Source organism: Schistocerca cancellata, chromosome 2, assembly GCF_023864275.1.
Source record: "Schistocerca cancellata isolate TAMUIC-IGC-003103 chromosome 2, iqSchCanc2.1, whole genome shotgun sequence".
Classification (NCBI taxonomy): domain Eukaryota; kingdom Metazoa; phylum Arthropoda; class Insecta; order Orthoptera; family Acrididae; genus Schistocerca; species Schistocerca cancellata.
Window position 1 is genome coordinate 607,369,583 of NC_064627.1, and position 18,648 is coordinate 607,388,230.

Consider the following 18,648-nt stretch of genomic DNA (forward strand, 5'->3'; position numbering starts at 1 on the left):
CAACAGTTTACATTTCTTCGTTTGATCCTGGTTGTCGCTTTTGAGACATTCTGGCAAGCAACAACGTGTGTATTTAAGTCGGCTAAGATTCCAGCTGTCTTCCTGTGGAATTTTACTTAATTTATTTCCTGTTATTCACCAGCGGTATCTTCTGCCTTGTGGCCGTTGATGTTCCTTCACCTGCCCTGGTCGCTGACGTAATTTTAGGCAGTGTAAAACCTCGTCGCGTTGTTGCTGTCCAGCGTGGCGTGTAGTTCGACAGCTGAGGTGTTGTTAGTCGTTGTGGGCGCCAATATAGAGTTTTAATAACTCTTAAGTTAATGTTCTTGTCTTGCTCTTAAGGCATAAGATTGTGATGCTTTTTGTATGGGCCTTCAGCCGAATTTTGCATTCAATGTTTTTAGATAAGGCCTTCTGCATTTTGATTGAAACTCTTCTTATTGCTTAATATGCGACCTCCAGCCAAGTTCCATTAAAATTAAATTGCTGAGGCTGGCCGGCGGATCTAGGCGCTACAGTCTGGAACCGCGAGACCGCTACGGTCGCAGGTTCGAATCCTGCCTCGGGCATGGATGTGTGTGATGTCCTTAGGTTAGTTTGGTTTAAGTAGTTCTAAGTTCTAGGGGACTGATGACCTTAGAAGTTAAGTCCCATAGTGCTCAGAGCCATTTGAACCATTTCGCTAAGGCCGTCAGCCCATTAGACTGAAGATTTCGAAAATATTCTTGGGTGAAACCTCCAGAAGAACATTGTATTTCAATTTTTGCTTAGGCCTCGTGTCTTACATTTTAAGTGTGGCGTTCAGCCTATCTAAAGTTAATCAAGGAGGTTGATTAAAGTTTTGAGTGTTTTGCATTCTTGTTGTAATATTGTGTGTTGATAAATAAAGTTGTATGTTGAGTGCAATAGACAGGAACTTAATTTTGGCCCCTTTCCACAATCTAATCCGCTCTGGCCTGCTAGCCCAGGCATTTCAGCAATGTAATCAGGCAACAGTAAGTAGAAAGAATGTAAAGCACACAGAACGTAAACAACTGCAACATGCATAACGGTAGACAAAAATGTTCTTCGTTTCTTCCGACTTAGTGCATTACTGCGAGAACAGTAGCGGCAGTGAGTACGGCTGTTACTTGGGAGACCACAGAATGACAACAAGCAAGTGCAGACTGTATGTGAGCAGAGCGTAACTGAATGTGTCTGCAACAAGTGGGGCTATAGCAGTCGATGCACTGTGACTGACGTTGAAATTTGCAGTGATTAATGTGGTTAAGTCTGTGGAGACTTTGAGTCACTCGCTACAGAGAGGAACAAGGCCCATATAGCATGGACATGATGGTATGTTTCTTTTCATGGAATATGGAAGATGGGAGCGCTTCTTGTTCTGTAATACTTATGGGCTGCTCAAGGGATTATTAAGGGGAAGACCTTCTCGTTACTAGTTATAGTGCGTTTTCGGTATCAAATTATTTTCATCTAACTGTGAAGGGCTACGTGAGTTATCAGACCTCATGCGGATTATTCTGAATCTTGCTGGGCAGACGGAGCTGTATCGTATAATATCTCTTCTTCAGATGAAAGTACGGTAATTACCTGTTGAATGTATGGACAGTAAAGAGAAAGACCCAAAGTAGTAACGGCGGTTATTTGAGTGGAAATGTACAACGCTGGTGACACAAGCAGCAACTGCATATGCCATTTTACTGTTTTAGCAAGTTATGTAAATTTTTGTTTGTATCTTGATGATCCTTACGTCATATATTAAGGTGCTATTAAATTTATTATTGAATGAAGTACATTGTGGTTTCGGATTTTAGTACTGCTATTGTTAGCTGCAGATTTTAATAATGCTATTATCGTTATTAAGTGAATGTTTTCAAACAAGAGTGCAGGGGACCCTCTGTAGAAAATTATAATGCAGAGATGTGTGGATATAGAACGAATTGGAGTATGTGAAAGGTCCACACTAAAATCTGTGTTTGAATAGTTCTGAGCTGTTGTCGTTTTGCAGCCATATACGGGGTGATTATAATTAGAGTTAAACTTTCAAAACGCTGTTGAAATAACACCACTGGTCAGAATGACGTCAAATTACAACGGAATATTATCGGAGAAGGGGGAAAACGTATGACAGGAGCAAAAACTAGTGTGAAAATTGATCAATAGATGGCGCTGTATGTGTCAGATTACGTAAATGAAAACACCTGAATGCGCAAGACCCATCGAAGTTGGTATAAACATGCCACGTACACGGCTTTTTCTCCTTTCGCGTATGCGACGTTAGCCATGACTGTCTCAATGCAGGATCGCGCTCTGCTTGTAAAGCTGTATTACAAGAATTATGACTGTGCACACGTCGCTCTACAGACGTTCCGAACACTGAAGGGTTTGAAAAACGGCGATGGTCCGATGACTGCCTTGAGTCTGGAGAAAATGATTCGGAAATTCGAAAATACGGGTTCTTTTGGTGTGCAACCTGGTAGAGGGAGGAAACGAATTGATTCGACGTCAGTGGAAGCAGTGGCCACAGCACTGCAGGAGGAGACGAGTGGTTGTGTGAAAACGTGTAGTGCACGAAGAATTGCCAGAACATTGGACATATCGGTGAACACGGTACGTAAAATCCTAAAAAACCTCCTTCTGCTGTCCATTTAAAATCAACCATGCGCACGAGTTGCTTCCTGTTGACCTGCCAGCAAGAGAGACCTTTATTTCAGAATTTCTTATTCGCATGGAAGTGGACAATGATTGGGCATGGAAGATTTTGTGGACAGACAAATGCCACTTCCATCTGACAGGATATGTCAATACACGGAATTGTCGAATATGAGCAACGGAAAATCCACACGGAAATCAGCCAGTACCATTTCATCCTGAAAAGGTCACTTTGTGGCGCGGTGTTAAAGCATCATTTATCATAGGGCCATATTTTTTCGAAGAGGCAGATGTTTCTGGTCCTGTTACCTGTACCGTCACTGTTAAGCGCTATGAGTGTCAGCTCTCCAGCGGCGTAGATGTGTGGATGGGATCAAAAAAAAAATGGTTCAAATGGCTCTGAGCACTATGCGACTTAACTTCTGAGGTTCAAATGGTTCAGATGGCTCTGAGCACTATGGGACTCAACTGCTGTGGTCATAAGTCCCCTAGAACTTAGAACTACTTAAACCTAACTAACCTAAGGACATCACACACATCCATGCCCGAGGCAGGATTCGAACCTGCGACCGTAGCGGTGGCGCGGTTCCATACTGTAGCGCCTTTAACCGCTCGGCCACTCCGGCCGGCTAACTTCTGAGGTCATCAGTCGCCTAGAACTTAGAACTAATTAAACCTAACTAACCTAAGAACATCACACACATCCATGCCCGAGGCAGGATTCGAACCTGCGACCGTAGCAGTCCCGCGGTTCCGGACTGCGCGCCTAGAACCACTAGACCACCGCGGCCGGCGGATGGGATCATTTTTATGCAAGATGGCGCACCTCCGCACATTGCAAATCCAGTTAAGCAGCTGATGAAGCGCCATTTCGGAAATGCTAGAATTATCAGCCGTCATTTGCCTACAGCCTGGCCGCCCCGATCACCTGATCTTAATCCGAGTGACTTCTGGCTGTTTGGTTTATCTGAAAGATGTTGTGTTCAGTGATCCGATTGCAAACTTAGCTGCATTGAAGGCACGCAGTGCGCAACACATTCTGAACGTGACCCCATGAACACTTACATCAATTGTGGTACATGCTGTTTCTCGATTTCAATTTGTTGCAGAAAACGCTGGATAGCATATTGAACATGGAAGTTAATAGTCCGATTGCATTTTGATTGATGCTTTTTATGCGGTTTTTGGCCTCAGAACAATTAAAAACCGATGTGAGCGATGCTTTTTATGCGGTTTTTGGCCTCAGGAAATTAAAAAACGATTTTTCTCATCCGATGTGATATGACCTTGCCATGGTGAATGGGGTTACGCAGCTAACAGTATCACACCTGTACACCCATGCACACTGAATAGTACAGTTTGTTTAACGTCAGAGTGCTCCTTAGGTATTATCGTGTGATTAATTTGTCATTTTTAGTCGACCACTATTAAATTTTAATGTCTACAGCGCCATCTATTGTCACAGTTTTAACTGTTTATTTTTCTTCAGCCATACGTTTTCTCCTTTCTCCGATAATATTCCGTGGCAATTTGACGTCATTCTGACCAGTGGTGCTATTTCTACAGCGGTTTGAAAGTTTAAATTTAATTATAATCACCCTGCATGTCCTGTTAGTATTACGGCATTGTTATCACTGTGAAATGTGCGATAACTTATATGTCCGGAAATAAGTGTTAGGGAACCTGTGTGCTGTTGCTTTCGAATTTAAGTGGAGTTGAAGCATCATGAACTATTCTCTTACTGCTCCGGAATTTAATGATATTATCTTTTCTACGAAGATTTGGTTATGATGACTTTGGTAACATAATAAATAGCTATAATGTTAGTGTTTTAATAAATGCCACTCTGTACTCATTTTCCGAGTTTACTTTGGGTAGTTGAAGTTCTACGGCAGAATATGTAAGTCGTCTTTTAAAGCACAAACAAAAGATTGCTGGAAATTATTGCTCATATAAAAATACTGGTAACAAAACCCTTACTTATTCGTTTATATCCTTGTTATTATTTTCAAAAGAACCTAATCGCTTCGCTACAAAGTACAAATGACTAGGCTCAGGCAACTGCTCAAAGTGAGGAGCTGGAATTAATTTGTTACACAAAATCGTAAGATTTGAAACATAAAGACATACAATTAACATCATACAGTTGATTATTTATAATGTGCAGTTATATATGCATTGCACATGTTTTTTCTACAAGAATGTGTGCATTTATACATCAGTATAGTAGGTAGATATACATCTGCATAAAGTGTTCTATTTCTTTGGATGGTACATCTGGACTTTGACATATCCTACCAATTTGCCAGTATCACAACCTGTTCTGCCAAGTTGCCAATTTTACAAAAAATGGCTTCAAATGGCTCTGAGCACTATGGGACTCAACATCTGTGGTCATAAGTCCTCTAGAACTTAGAACTACTTAAACCTAACTAACCTAAGGACATCACACACATCCATGCCCGAGGGAGGATTCGAACCTGCGACCGTAGCGGTCGCGCGGTTCCGGACTGAGCGCCTAGAAGCCAATTTTACAGTCAATTTTAAGATGCATACGGCAATTTGTTGATTTTTACATTCGGTGTCTTCCAATTTTCTATCCTTATAGCCAGTTTTTTGACCTATCGATAAAATTTTCCAATTTTACCAATTTCCAGATTTCGTACCTGTTGTATCGATAGCTACGATGCCACAACGTAGGCGCGCTCTCTCGTAAGTTGGCACTACGAGAGCGGACGAACAACGCCGACCACAGCGCCCTCTAGCCGACGCTGTGAAGCTCGACGAGCGCCGCTTCACATTCAGCTCATTTTATCACGAGTAGACGACCAAGGAACAATGTTTCTATTTTATAGTGGGCGAGCGACTACAGATTTTGTCTTTGTAACTCCCAGTAGCTGTTAGCTTTGATAGCTGTAGGGCTTCGCGCCTACGTGCTCATCCCAGCCAAAGTTGAGTAACCATTTATGTACGCATATTGTTGCCTATAGTAACATTCACGATCTCCGGCGGTACACCGAAAGGTTACCGCCCTTCGATAGTGCAATTTTCGCGCTAATCGAAGTGTTAGGGGTTACAGGTGCCAGCCAGCCAGCCAGCAGCAGCAGCAGCAGCAGCAGTAGCAGTTCGCGGTCCCGGCCTGCAGCAGTGGTCAGCCAGCCAGCCAGCCTGCCAGCCCTCCGGTGGCAGCAGCAGTCCTGCCAGCAGCAGTCCAGCCCGCAGCAGTCCAGCCAGCAGCAGCAGCCGCCGCCGCCCCGGCCCCGTCCGCGGCAGCAGCGTCCCTGCCTCTCGCCGTCGCCGTCGCCGTCGCCGTCGCCGTCGCCGCCGTCGCCGTCGCCGCCGTCGCCGCCGCCGTCGCCGCCGCCGCCGTCCGTCCGCCGTCCGTCCGCCGTCCGTCCGCCGTCCGTCCGCCGTCTCCCAGTGTGTGGGTCCTGTCCTTTTAGTGCTGTGTTTTTTCTTTCTTCTTCTTGTCGTCATGTCCGCCCCCCACCACCACCGTCACTACTACCACCACCGCCATCGTGTATACGTCCCCTTCCGCCGCCTCCACCACAATCACTTGGTGTGCCCAGTCCCACCCCCCTCCTTCCATCCCTCCCCTCCTCTCTATCCCTTCGCCCTCGCTCTTTGTCGCCCCCTCTCCCGCTTCCTCCTCTCGTTCTGATCCCTTCCCCCCACTCCCCCAGCCTGTCACTGCAGCTCCGGCTAGGGTGGTGGCCCGTCGGGCCACTGCCCACGCCCAGCTCTCCCCGTCGCCATCGCCGTCACCGCCGCCTCCACCACCACCGCCATCTTCATCGACTTCACCGTCGCCGTCACTGCCACCTTCGCCTGCGCCGTCACAGTCATTATCTCCGGCGCCGACTGCTGCGTCCGTGCTGGGACCTGCCCCTTCCCACCACCTCCCCATTGTTCCCGTCCCTCTTATCACCACCCGCCCATCTGCCGCTGTCAAACGCCCTAGTGCCGCCCCCACTCCCTCTGCTCCTAAAAAGGCTCCACCTCGCCCCCCATCCCCACCCCAAAATGCCATGGACGTCTCCCCACCAGGCCCCGCTCCCTCCTCCTCCTCCTCCTCCTCCCCACCCGGTCTCTACAAATATCTCCTGTCCCGTCCCGATCCTTCATTCCTCGAGGCCCGGAATCTCTCCCTCCTCCTCCGCCAACATTTCCCTGGCGCCCCCATCTCTCTCCTTACTCCCAGACGGGATTCCGTTCTTACCTCCTCCCCCAGCCCAACCCTCCATACTGACATCCTCTCCCGCCTCCCCATCACCCGTTTTGGCCCTAACGCCTCCCTCACCCCTGCTCCCTCCCCATCTCCTACCCGCCAACCCCAACCCCCGCGTCGCCCGCCGACCCTCACCGCCGTGATCACTCAGCTTAGCCCGTTGATCACGGAGGAGGAGGTGTTGGCGGAGCTGAAGGCCCATCCCACCCTGGAGGTGCGGGCAGTCCGCCGCATTTTTAACGCGACCGGCCCCACCCGCCTTATGCGGGTGTTCTCTGAGGACGCCCCCTCCATTGACCGTCTCCTGAAGGAGGGTGCCCTCCTCTTCAATCAGCGGTACAAAGTCGACCCCTCCCGTTCCCCCCCTCAATCCCTGCGCTGCCAGAGATGTCTGCGCTACAATGCACACACAACAGCCGAGTGCCGCGAGGCCCCCACATGCCCGCATTGTCGCCAAGCGCACTTCCTCCGGCAGTGCCCCAACCTCCAATCCCCTCCCTCCTGTAATACCTGCAGCCTCCCCCACCCTACCTACTCCCAAAAGTGTAAAGCCCGGCCCCCTCCCACCACCCCTGAACTCACCGTCCCTGTCCGTCCCCTGGACGCCCCCACCCCTCCTGGCAATTCCCTTCGTCCCCCCCCCACTGCTGAGGACATCATCAGGTTCCTCACCATTGTCCTCCAAAACGTCCATCCCTTTCAGCGCCCCCACACCCTCCAACAGATCTCCCTCGCCGCCCGTTTCGTATTCCACCTTAAAATGTACGCCACCTATTCCAATAACCAGGCCCATTTCACCTTCTCCCGCCTTGACACCCTCGTCTAAATCCTTATCATGGCGCGACAGCATCGTATCCTTTTCAACGATATCCGCTCCCTTCCCGCCAACAAGAACCTCTTCCTGCACACCCTTGCTACCCACCGTGTGGATGCCTTCCTCCTCAATGAAACCTTCCTCCAACCCCACCACTCCATCCACACCTCCCCCTATCTCCTCCACCGCTCCGATAATCCCCTCCCAGTTGCGCGTGGCGGAGTTGCCATTGGCCACCACCGCCAGATCCCTGTTCGGCTCCAACCTCTCCTTCCCGACCCCACCGAACACCTGATCCTTAGTCTCTTCTTCCCCGGCCTTACCGTTACCTGTGCCACCATCTATGTCCGCCCCAACGCCCCTCTTCCTTTCGACTTCCTCTCCCACATCGACCGTACCTTCTCCTCCTATGTGATCGCCGCCGACCTCAACATCCATAGTCGCTCCGCTGCCCAGTTGCGGCGGTGGCATCGGTTCCTCTCCTCCCTTCAAGGCGACCTCGTCCCCATCCCCCAGCACACCCGCCCCGAATCCAATTCCACTCCCGATGTTATTCTTTCCTCCCCCAACCTCCTTGGTCGCCTTACGGTGGATGTCCTGGAGCCTATTGGTAGTGACCACCTCCCTGTCCTCCTCACCGTTTCCGACGGTCGTCGCCCCCGCCCCGACCCTCGTCATGACCCTCCCCCCAAGTACATCCATGACTATTCCCGTGCCAACTGGGATGCCTACCGGGATACCCTCTCCACTCAGGTCGACAGCCACCCTCTCGCCTACCGCCATCCCGATGATGTCTCCCATGCCGCCTCCTTTCTCCAGCAGACCTTGTCTGAGGCCGTGGAGGCCCACGTCCCTACTGTTGCCATCCACCCCCACCGTCCTACCTTACCACCACAGGCCGTCCTCCTCCTCCGTGAATCCCGTCGTCTCTACCGTGCCTTCCTCCGCACGCGTGACCCGGACACCCTACGACGCCACCGGCAACTACAGCGACACATTCGAAATTTGCTCGCGGCTAAGAAACGCCGGGACTGGCGACAGACATGCACCCGTTTAAATGCTACCCTCCCCATCAACTCGTCCAAGTTCTGGACCGCCTTCCGTCGCCTTACCGGAACTAAGCCCTCCCCCTACTATCCTCTTCTCCACGATGACCACCCCTTCCCTGACGCCCTTAGTAAGGCCAACCACTTTGCCTCCTACCTGTCCGATGTGTTTTCCATCCCTGATGATCCCCGGTTCGATTACTCCCTCTTCCCAGATATCCGCGATCGAACTGACACCTCTGTCCCTCCCCTCGCTCCTGGTTTCCAGTACTTGGACAACATTCCACACACGGAACTTAACGCCCCCATCACTACACAGGATCTCATTACTACACTCCGCACCAAACGCAACACCGCTCCTGGTCACGATCGTGTCACCTACCGTCACCTTCGTGAAGCTCCTGTCTCTTTCCTCTCCACCCTGGCCAGGCTCTACAATGTAGTCCTGTCCACTGGTTACTACCCCGCCCTGTGGAAAACCTCTCGTATCCTCATGTTCCTCAAACCTGGCAAACCGCCGTCCGCCATCTCCTCCTACCGTCCCATCAGCCTTACCTCGGTCTTCAGCAAGGTCCTGGAATCTATCCTCACCCGCCGCATCCACCAGCATCTCCGCCAGCACCGCCTCCTCCCCGTTACCCAGTGTGGCTTTCGGCCGTCCTTCTCTTCCGACGATCTTCTCCTTCACCTCACTCATCTCCATTCCGAACAGCTCAATTCCCGTCGCTCCGCCATCTTCCTCTCTCTTGACCTCGAACGCGCCTATGACCGCGTATGGCACTCCGGTCTCCTCTTCAAGCTCCAAACCTTCGCCCTTCCCATTAACTACGTTTGTCTGATCGGTTCCTTTCTCTCCCGCCGTCCTTCCTATGTCACCATCCATAACTCCGATTCCTACACCTTTTTCCCCTCCGCCGGTGTGTCCCAAGGCTCCGTCCTCTCCCCCCTTCTGTACTTGTTGTACACGGCGGACATGCCGCCGCCGCCACCCCCCGTCCACCTTCTCCAGTTTGCCGATGACACCGCCTTCCTTGCCCTTGCCCCCACCCTGCAACGCTCCCAACACCTTCTCCAATCCCATCTTGACCGGTTCACCGCTTGGTGCAACCAGTGGTTGCTCACGGTCAATCCTTCCAAAACCCAGGCGATCATTGTAGGCAAAACCACCCCTTCCTTCCGCCTCCTTGATTTCTATCTCACCGTTTATGGCCGTCCCATCGCTCTCACCCCCACCCTTAAGTACCTTGGCGTCACCCTCGACCGTCGCCTCTCCTGGACTCCCCATCTCCAGACAATCCAAGCCAAGGCACGTTCCCGACTCCGTCTCCTCAAGCTCCTTTCCGGCCGTACGTGGGGTCTGGACCCCTCCACCATCCTACACACCTATAAGTCCCTCATCCGCCCTATCCTCTGTTACGCCCATCCCGCCTGGATCTCCGCCCCCCCTTCCTTTTATAAATCCCTCCAAATCCTTGAACGCCATGCTCTCCGCCTTGCCTATCGCATCCGTCTCCCCTCCCCCACGCGGATCCTGTATGATCTTATCCCCTTCCCTCACCTCCTCCTCTTCCTCGAAAGGATACGAATCCTCTACACCTCCCGTAAACTCGATCCTCCCCACCCGCTCGTCTCCCCGATCCTCTCCCACCCCCGCCCGCTGCCGTGCCTGTACTCTCATGTCCCACCCGGTCTCCATCTCTCCACCCTCCTTACCCTCTCCCAAGGTGGCTTCCGCCAGCTCCCCCTCCCTGATGATGCCCTCCTCCCCTCCATTTACCCCTCCTACCAACTTTGATCCTCCCGCCCTCCTCCCGTGCTTGCTCCTCCAGGCACCCTCCCTCCCTTCTCTCCCTTTTTCCCTCCCTCCTCCTTTTCTCTCCCCTTCTCCCCCGGGCCCCCCTCCCCTGTCCCTCTCCCTCTTGCCCCCGTCTCCCCCGCCGTTGGCATCCTATTCTCCCCTCTCCCCCCACCTCCCCCCTGTTCCACTCTTGGCAGGTCCCCGGACTCGCACACGCTACGTGGACTTTCGCGCGCCGGAGATCGCCGCCATCAGTGTCTTGTGTGTGCCGTCGTGTTTCGTGTTCAGTGTTTCCCGTCACGCTCCGTTGTTCACCAGTGCCATCGTCTTCTTCAGTGTCTGTGCGTCATCTCAACAGTTTGCAGTGTGGTTTATCGTCAAGTGTGAACGGCTCCGTGTTTGTCTCTCTGTGTCTCCTATTTTATCGCCCACCATTTTGTGACTTTTCTGTTTTTCTCCTGTTTTTTGTGCTTCTGTCTCATTTGGCTGAAGAGCAGCGTAGTGTGCTGCTGCCAGCCTGCTTATTGTATAGGCATTAAAATGACAATAAAGTAAAAAAAAACCTATAGTAACATTCTTCATCGAAGAGTTTCACTGCCTGAGCTACTCTCAGGGTGCATCTTCGACGTGGAAGATCCCCACCATTTCCTTGCCGTGTCGTCTGCTCGCCGTCACTCCTGCTCGCCGTCCGGTCCTCCTCGCCGACGCCGCCGCCACCTGCCGCCGCGTCGCCGTCGCCGTCGCCTGGTCGCCGCCTGCCGGTGCTCGCTGCCGCCGCCGCCCTTCTCGCGCGCCGCCACCCTGTCCCAACCCACCACCACTATCATTTTCCCCTCTCCCTCCGCTACTCCAACCACCATCATATGGAGCTCATCCTCCACCCCACTTCCCGTCCTTCCTTCTTTTCCCTGTCCACCCCACCCCTGCGCCACTTTCGGCTGTAACCACCCCCAACTCCTCCTCCCCTATCACTGTCACCCCATCGACAGCTACTGACTTTCCGCTGCTCCCTGCACCGCCTCCGACTGGCTCCGAGCCAGCACGGATTTCGGCTCGACGTTCCACAGTCTCTGTGACACCCACGCCCCCTCTGTCTGCGTCATCCGCTGCTCAGGGTGGTCCTGCCCCCGCCATCTCCCCCTGCAACCCTTCCCCCTGCCCCCTCTACACCCGGTCGTGACCATGAAACCTTCAAAGCGCCCGAATGTTGACCCTTCCCCCGAAGTCTCCTCCAAAAAAAACCCCATCCCCGTGACCCACCCACCCCCATGGACGCGGCCCCGACCCCCGCCCCCGCCACGCCTGCCACCCACACCTTTGTCCTCTCCAATCCTGACCCTCAATTCCTTGATGCCCGCTCCCTCACCGTCGCCATCCGGAAATACTACCCCAATGCCCCCATCTCCCTTCTGATTCCTTGCAAGGACTCGGTCCTCATTAAATCCCCCAATGCTTCCTTCCACACCAATCTCCTCTCCCGCATCCCCCGTATCCAATTTGGCCAATGTGCAACCCTCACCCCCTACCACACCCCGTCCACTCCCCGTCAGCCTCCACCTCCCCGATGTCCGCCAACCTTCACCACTGTGATCACGAAGCTTAGCCCCGTGATCACGGAGGCTGAGGTGTTGGCGGAACTCAACTCCCAGCCCAACATTGAAATCCGCTCAGCCCGTTGCATCTTCAATGATGCCGGGCCAACTTTTCTCATGCGGATATTCACCGAATCCTCCTCCTCCATTGACTGCCTCCTCACTGAGGGAGCCCTCATCTACAATCGCCATCATAAGGTGGACCCCTCCCGTTCCCCAGTCCAATCCTACCGCTGCCAACGCTGTCTCACCTACAATGACCACGTTACCTCTGCCTGCAAGACCCCCCCTACTTGTCCCCAGTGCAAAGCTTCACACTTCCTCAAGAATTTCCCCAACCTCACCTCTCCCCCCTCCTGCAACACTTGCAATGAACCACATCCTACCTACTCCTCAAAGTGTAAAGCGAAACCTCCACCAGTCACCCCTGAGCTCACCATCCCTGTCCGTCCTGTTGATGACCCCATCCACCCCAACAACTTGCTCTGCCCCCCCCCCTACTGCCGAGGACATCATCCATTTCACCACCATTGTGCTCCAAAAGATCCACCCCTTCCAGCGCTCACACACTCTTTCCCAAATCGCCCTCGCTGCCCGTTCCATCTTCCATCTTACCACCTATGCCACATACTCCCACAACCAGGCCCACTTCACCTTCACCCCCCTCACCACCCTCGTCTAACTCTCCCCTCCCATGGTACAACAACCCTACCGTCTCCTGTACCACAACATTCGCTCCCTGCCCACCCACAAACTCCTCTTCCTCCACACCCTCTGTCAGCACTGCGTGGATGCCTTCGTCCTAAATGAAACCTTCCTTCAACCCCGTATCTCCGTCTCCACAGCTCCTTACACCCTACACCGCACCAATAACCCGTACCCTCTTGCGCGTGGCGGAGTTGCTATAGGCCGCCTCAAGCACCTCCCTGTCCGGCCCCAACCTCTCCTTAACAATCCTTCCGAGCATCTCACCCTCAGCCTCTTCTCCCCACCCTTACCATCACCTGTGCCACCATTTATGTCCACCCTCGCACCCCCCGTCCCATACGATTTCCTGGCCCACATTGACCGCACCTTCTCCACCTACATGATTGCCGCCGACCTCAATATCCACAGCCGTGATCCTGCTGACCTCCAGCGGTGGCATCAGTTTCTCACCACTCTCCAGGGCGACCTGGTTCCCTTGCCTCAGCACACCCGACCCGAATCCAACACTACTCCTGGTGTGGTCCTTGCGTCTCCCAACCTCCTTGTGCGCATCACCGCAGGTGTCCTTGACCTCATTGGCAGTGACCATGCTCCTGTACTCCTCACTATCTCTAATGGTCGCCATCCCCGCAACGCTCCTCGCCCTGACATCCCTCCTAAACTTGTCCATGATTACTCCCATGCCAACTGGGATGCCTACTGGGACTCCATTCGCACCCGGGTTGACGGCCACAACCTTACCCTCCAATCTCCTGATGACATCTCTCGCACTGCTGCCTTCCTGCACCAGACCTTGTCTGACGCCGTCGCCACCCATATCCCCACCAAAGCCATCCACCCTCACGGCCCCCCCTGCCTCCACAGGCCGTCCTTCTCCTTCGAGAGTCCCACCGCCTCTACCGCTCTTTTCTCCGCACTCGTGACCGGGATACACTTACCCGCCACCGGCAATTACAACGACCCATCCGCAACCTCCTTACTTCGAAGAAACGCCGTGTCTGGCGCCAGACATGTACACAACTCAACACCACGCTCCCCATAAACTCTTCCAAATATTGGTCTGCTTTCCACCGCCTTACTGGGAACCGCCCCACCCTCCAGTACCCTCTCCTCCTTAATGACCGTCCCTTTCCTGACAAGCTCAGTGAGGCCAACCACTTTGCCTCCCACCTCTCTGATGTTTTTTCCATCCCAGATGATCCCCACTTTGATTATTCCCTCTTCCCTGATGTCATGGACCGTATGAATACCTCTGTTCCTCCCCTTGCTCCTAGCTTCCAGTACTTGGGCCACACCCCACCATCTGAACTTAACAGTCCCATCACTGCACAGGACATCAGCCTCACACTCCGCACTAAACGCAACACTGCTCCCGGCCACGACTGCGTTACCTACCGCCACCTCAAACACTGCCCTCCCTCCTTCTTTTCAATCCTTGCCACCCTCTACAATGTCATCCTTGCCACTGGCTTCCATCCCGACCTGTGGAAAACCTCCCATATCCTGATGTTCTCCAAACCCAACAAGCCTCCATCTGATGCCTATTCCTATCCTTCCTATCGTCCTATCTGTCTCACATTGGTGTTCAGCAAGCTCATGGAATCCATCCTTTCCTGGCGCATCCATCACCACCTCCACCAAAACCACCTCCTCCCAAATACCCAATGTGGCTTTCGACCTTCCTTCTCTGCTGATGACCAACTCCTCCGCCTCACTCATCTCCTCTCCCTCCAGCTTAACTCCCGACACTCCGCCATTTTTGTCTCCCTTGACCTCGAAAAGGCCTATGACCGTGTCTGGCATCCCGGTCTCCTGTTTAAACTCCAAACCTACGCCCTTCCTATCAACTACATCCGTCTGGTGGTCTCCTTCCTCTCCCACAGCACCTCCTATGTTACCATACATAATGCCAATTCCCACACCTTCTACCCCTCATCAGGTGTGCCCCAGGGCTCTGTCCGCTCCTCTCTCCTCTATCTCCTGTACACGGCAGATATGCCCCAACCCCCCCTACAGTACGCCTCTTGCAATATGCTGATGACACTGCATTCCTCGCCCTCACTCCTACCCTCCAACGGTCCCAACGCCTTCTCCAGAATCACCTTGACCTTTTTGCTGCATGGTGTAACCAGTGGCTCCTGAAACTCAACCCTTCCAAGACCCAGGCAATCATCGTAGGTCGTACCACTCGCTCCTTCCGGCTCCTGGATTTCTCCCTTACTGTCTGCGCACGTCCTGTCCGTCTCACCCCCACCCTCACCTACCTTGGCCTCACCATTGACCGTCACCTCACCTGGATCCCTCATCTCCACTCCGTCCAATCCAAAGCCCACAACTGCCTCCGACTCCTCAAACTCGTCTCTGGCCGGACATGGGGGTTGCACCCCTCTACCATTCTCCACACCTACAAATGCTTAATCCGTCCCATCCTCTGTTATGCCAGTCCTGCCTGGATATCTGCCCCCCCCCCCAAATTCTATAAGTCCCTCCAGATCCATGAGCATCATGCACTCCGCCTCGCCTTCCGTATACGCCTCCCGTCCCCCACGTGGATCCTCTATGATCTCATTCCTTTCCCCCATCTGCTCCTATTCCTCGAACATATCAGCATTCCTCTACACCTCCCGCCGTCTTGAACCTTTTCACCCCCTGGTTGCTCCTCTCCTCTCCCATCCCCGCCCCCTGCCATGTCTTCACCGTTGTGTCCCCCCTACCCTCCATCTCTACACCCTACATCTCCTTTCCCAAGATGGCTTCCATCAACTCCCCCTCCCGGATGATGCCCTCTCTCCCTCCATTTATCCCTCCTATCAACTCTGATCCTCACGCCCCCTCCTTTCCTCTGCCCTTTCCCTGGGCTCCCTCTTCCCCCCTTCCGTCCTGTTTTCTCCCCACTAAACCTCTCCCTACCTCCCTTCTCCCCCCCCCCCCGAGTCCTTTTGTATTCCCTGCCTCTGCCTACCCCACTCCCTGTCGCGTCTGCCCAGCACCCCCCACCCCTCTTATGGGTCCTCATCCTCCATCAGCTCCTTTCCCGGCTCCCCCCCCCCCCTTCGCTCTTACTCTCCTTTCCCCCCTTTATTTTCCCATCATCTGTCCAGTTTCCCCCCACCTGCTCTCGGCTGTGGTATGTCACATTTGCCAACTTTTTAGTGAAGTGTTCCAGTGACTGTTCAGTGTTGTTCGTCTTTCTCGTGTTGCGAACAGAAACCATGCTGTCGCTAGGTGTGAATTTTATGTCTTTTGCGAAGAGAAACCAGACTGTCGCTGTGTTTTTTTTTAATTGTCTGTCTATTGTTTTACCTGTCTGCTTCGTATGTATTTTATTAGCATCATCATCCCTCTGTTCTTTGTTTTAAGTTCCACGAGTTCTTTTCACCATGTTACTCTTTAAGTCTCCGATTTCATCGCCTGTTTTTATTATTTATTCTCTTCATCTTTCTAACAAAGTCTGTAGGCTGAAGAGCGGCATACTAAGCTGCTGCCAGCCCGCCCCCTTCGGGGGGAACTGAAATTCAATAAAGAAAAATAAAACCTACAGTAAACTTGTAAAATCTACAGGTAGTACCGAAGTACTTCACCTTTTTCCTGCTCCTACTCGCGTCATTCACCCTTGGCCTATTTTGCAGAAGCGGTCCACAGGAGCAGATCCACGCGCCGCCTATCCAGGCGGGATACAAAAGTACCCAACAAATTACCAGTTTTCTCCCAATTTTTACGACTAAATTGCGAATTTTATAAATTTACAGATTTGGTGCCCTACCAATTTGACAATATTACAGCCAATTTTACCAATTTCCGGTTTGGAGACGAACTAATTTGCCAATTTTTGACCAATTTTATGCCCTGTTTGCCCATTTCACCAACTGCCAGATTTGGCACCAAAGATTTAGCTAAATAGTTATGATCTCCTCACTATGAAGCACACTGGCATATTGCTCGAAAGCAGTGGGGTTCCCAAGCAGTTAGTTGGGAGCATGATGATGTCGACGTTTCATAATCGGCCAAGAGAAAAATGGAGGAGGTGAGTGATTGGAGGTCAGTGATCTCGACTGCAACAAGAACAACTACCTTATCACCTGAAACGCTACAGCAGAATGTGCTTACATCGCCAGTTCCTGAAATGCTGACACTAAAAGTGCTGACAACAACGTAATTCCTGGAACGCTGACACCAAAAACTACTGACATCAGTGATGTAGGTCAGAACTAGTAGTGCCTATCTCACAACTACGCTCGATTGTATTGGTGGATGGGCTGGACTGCCCATTCTCCTGATGTAAATCCCATCGAGTATGTGTGGGATGTGTTACGAAAACGTATTGCAGCGTGTCCACATGCATCAACGACCATACGCAGCAACAGCCCTGGTGGAGGAATGTAACGCCCTATCGCAAGAACTTTGTAGTGAACAAGACAGCACGTTGTAGAGAATGCACTGCCATCTGTGGTAATCACACAGCTGAGATACTCCATACCAGGCCTCTATGCAGCAGCTGCTGTCACTGGCAGAGTCCCCACAGCTTTTTAAAGTATGTCCATAAGATAGTTGTCAACATCTATCAGTGTTGTGAAGTTTTCTTCGACATTATGTAGTGCACATGATGTCCAGCTAGACAGGTGTAACTATTATTTTTCGCGTTTCAGTCGGCTTGTAGCACATTTCTAACGTTTATTGAGTTTGTTAGGTACTGTAATCATGTTTAGCCTTTTCCTAGTTCATTTCCATATATGTGTTAGATCTTAGAGTAATAACCTTCGTGGACTTCACAAAGGCATATGACTCCATCGACAGACAGACCCTTGTTAGGATCCTGAAGAACAGAGGACTTGATGGAACTACACAAGAACTCATAAAAGAAATTCTGACCGACACAAGAGCAGGGGTGAGATTCAGAGGAGCACTGTGAGAAGAATTTGAGATTAAGACTGGTGTTAAACAGGGAGAAGGATTGTCACCATGTTTGTTCAACATAGCGCTGGACGAAGTGATCAGGCAGTGGAGAGCAATAAACGAGGAAATGGGAATACAAAAGACCCATGTGGGGGACAAAAAGGACTACAGGGCTCAAGTGGACTGCCTAGCCTTTGCAGATGACACAGCAATAGTAAGTGAGACGGAAGAAGATGCAAAGACTCAACTCGACAACTTAAGTAAGGTAGCCAGAAAGGTGGGACTGAGGATCGCCTATAACAAGACAAAGACATTAAACACCACTGCGGACTGGGAAACACCGGAAGGCACTGTGCAAATGGTGGACAAATTTAAATACTTAGGAGAATTTATAACAGGAAGGAACAGGAGCAAGGAGGGAATAACAGAAAGGATAATGAAGATGAGGTCAGCCTACTGCATGACGAGAGAGATATACAATAAAAAGAATATGTCCAAAGATAAGCCACTACAAGGCAACAGTGAGGAATGCAGTATTATATGCTGCTGAGACGATGACACTAGGAAGAAATGGGGCAGAACAACTAGAGAAATAAGAGAGAAAAATACTGAGAAAAATACTAGGTCCAAAAAGAGGTGGATGCGAAGACCTAGGGAAGAATTGTACCGGAACATGAGAATAATATCTGGAGAAATCAGACCAAAAGGGCAAGGTTTGCTGGGCGTGTAGTTAGGATGAGTATGGGCAGAGTGACGAAGAGAGTGTGGGAAACAACAGGGAGGGCAAGGGGAAAGACAGGAACCAAGTGGGTTGTTGACTTCGGAAGGACTGGTTGGAACTGGGGATCAAGGTCGAAGGAAAGGAAAACTGGAGGAACAAATATACACCAACAAATATGCCGGAGATCAATGAC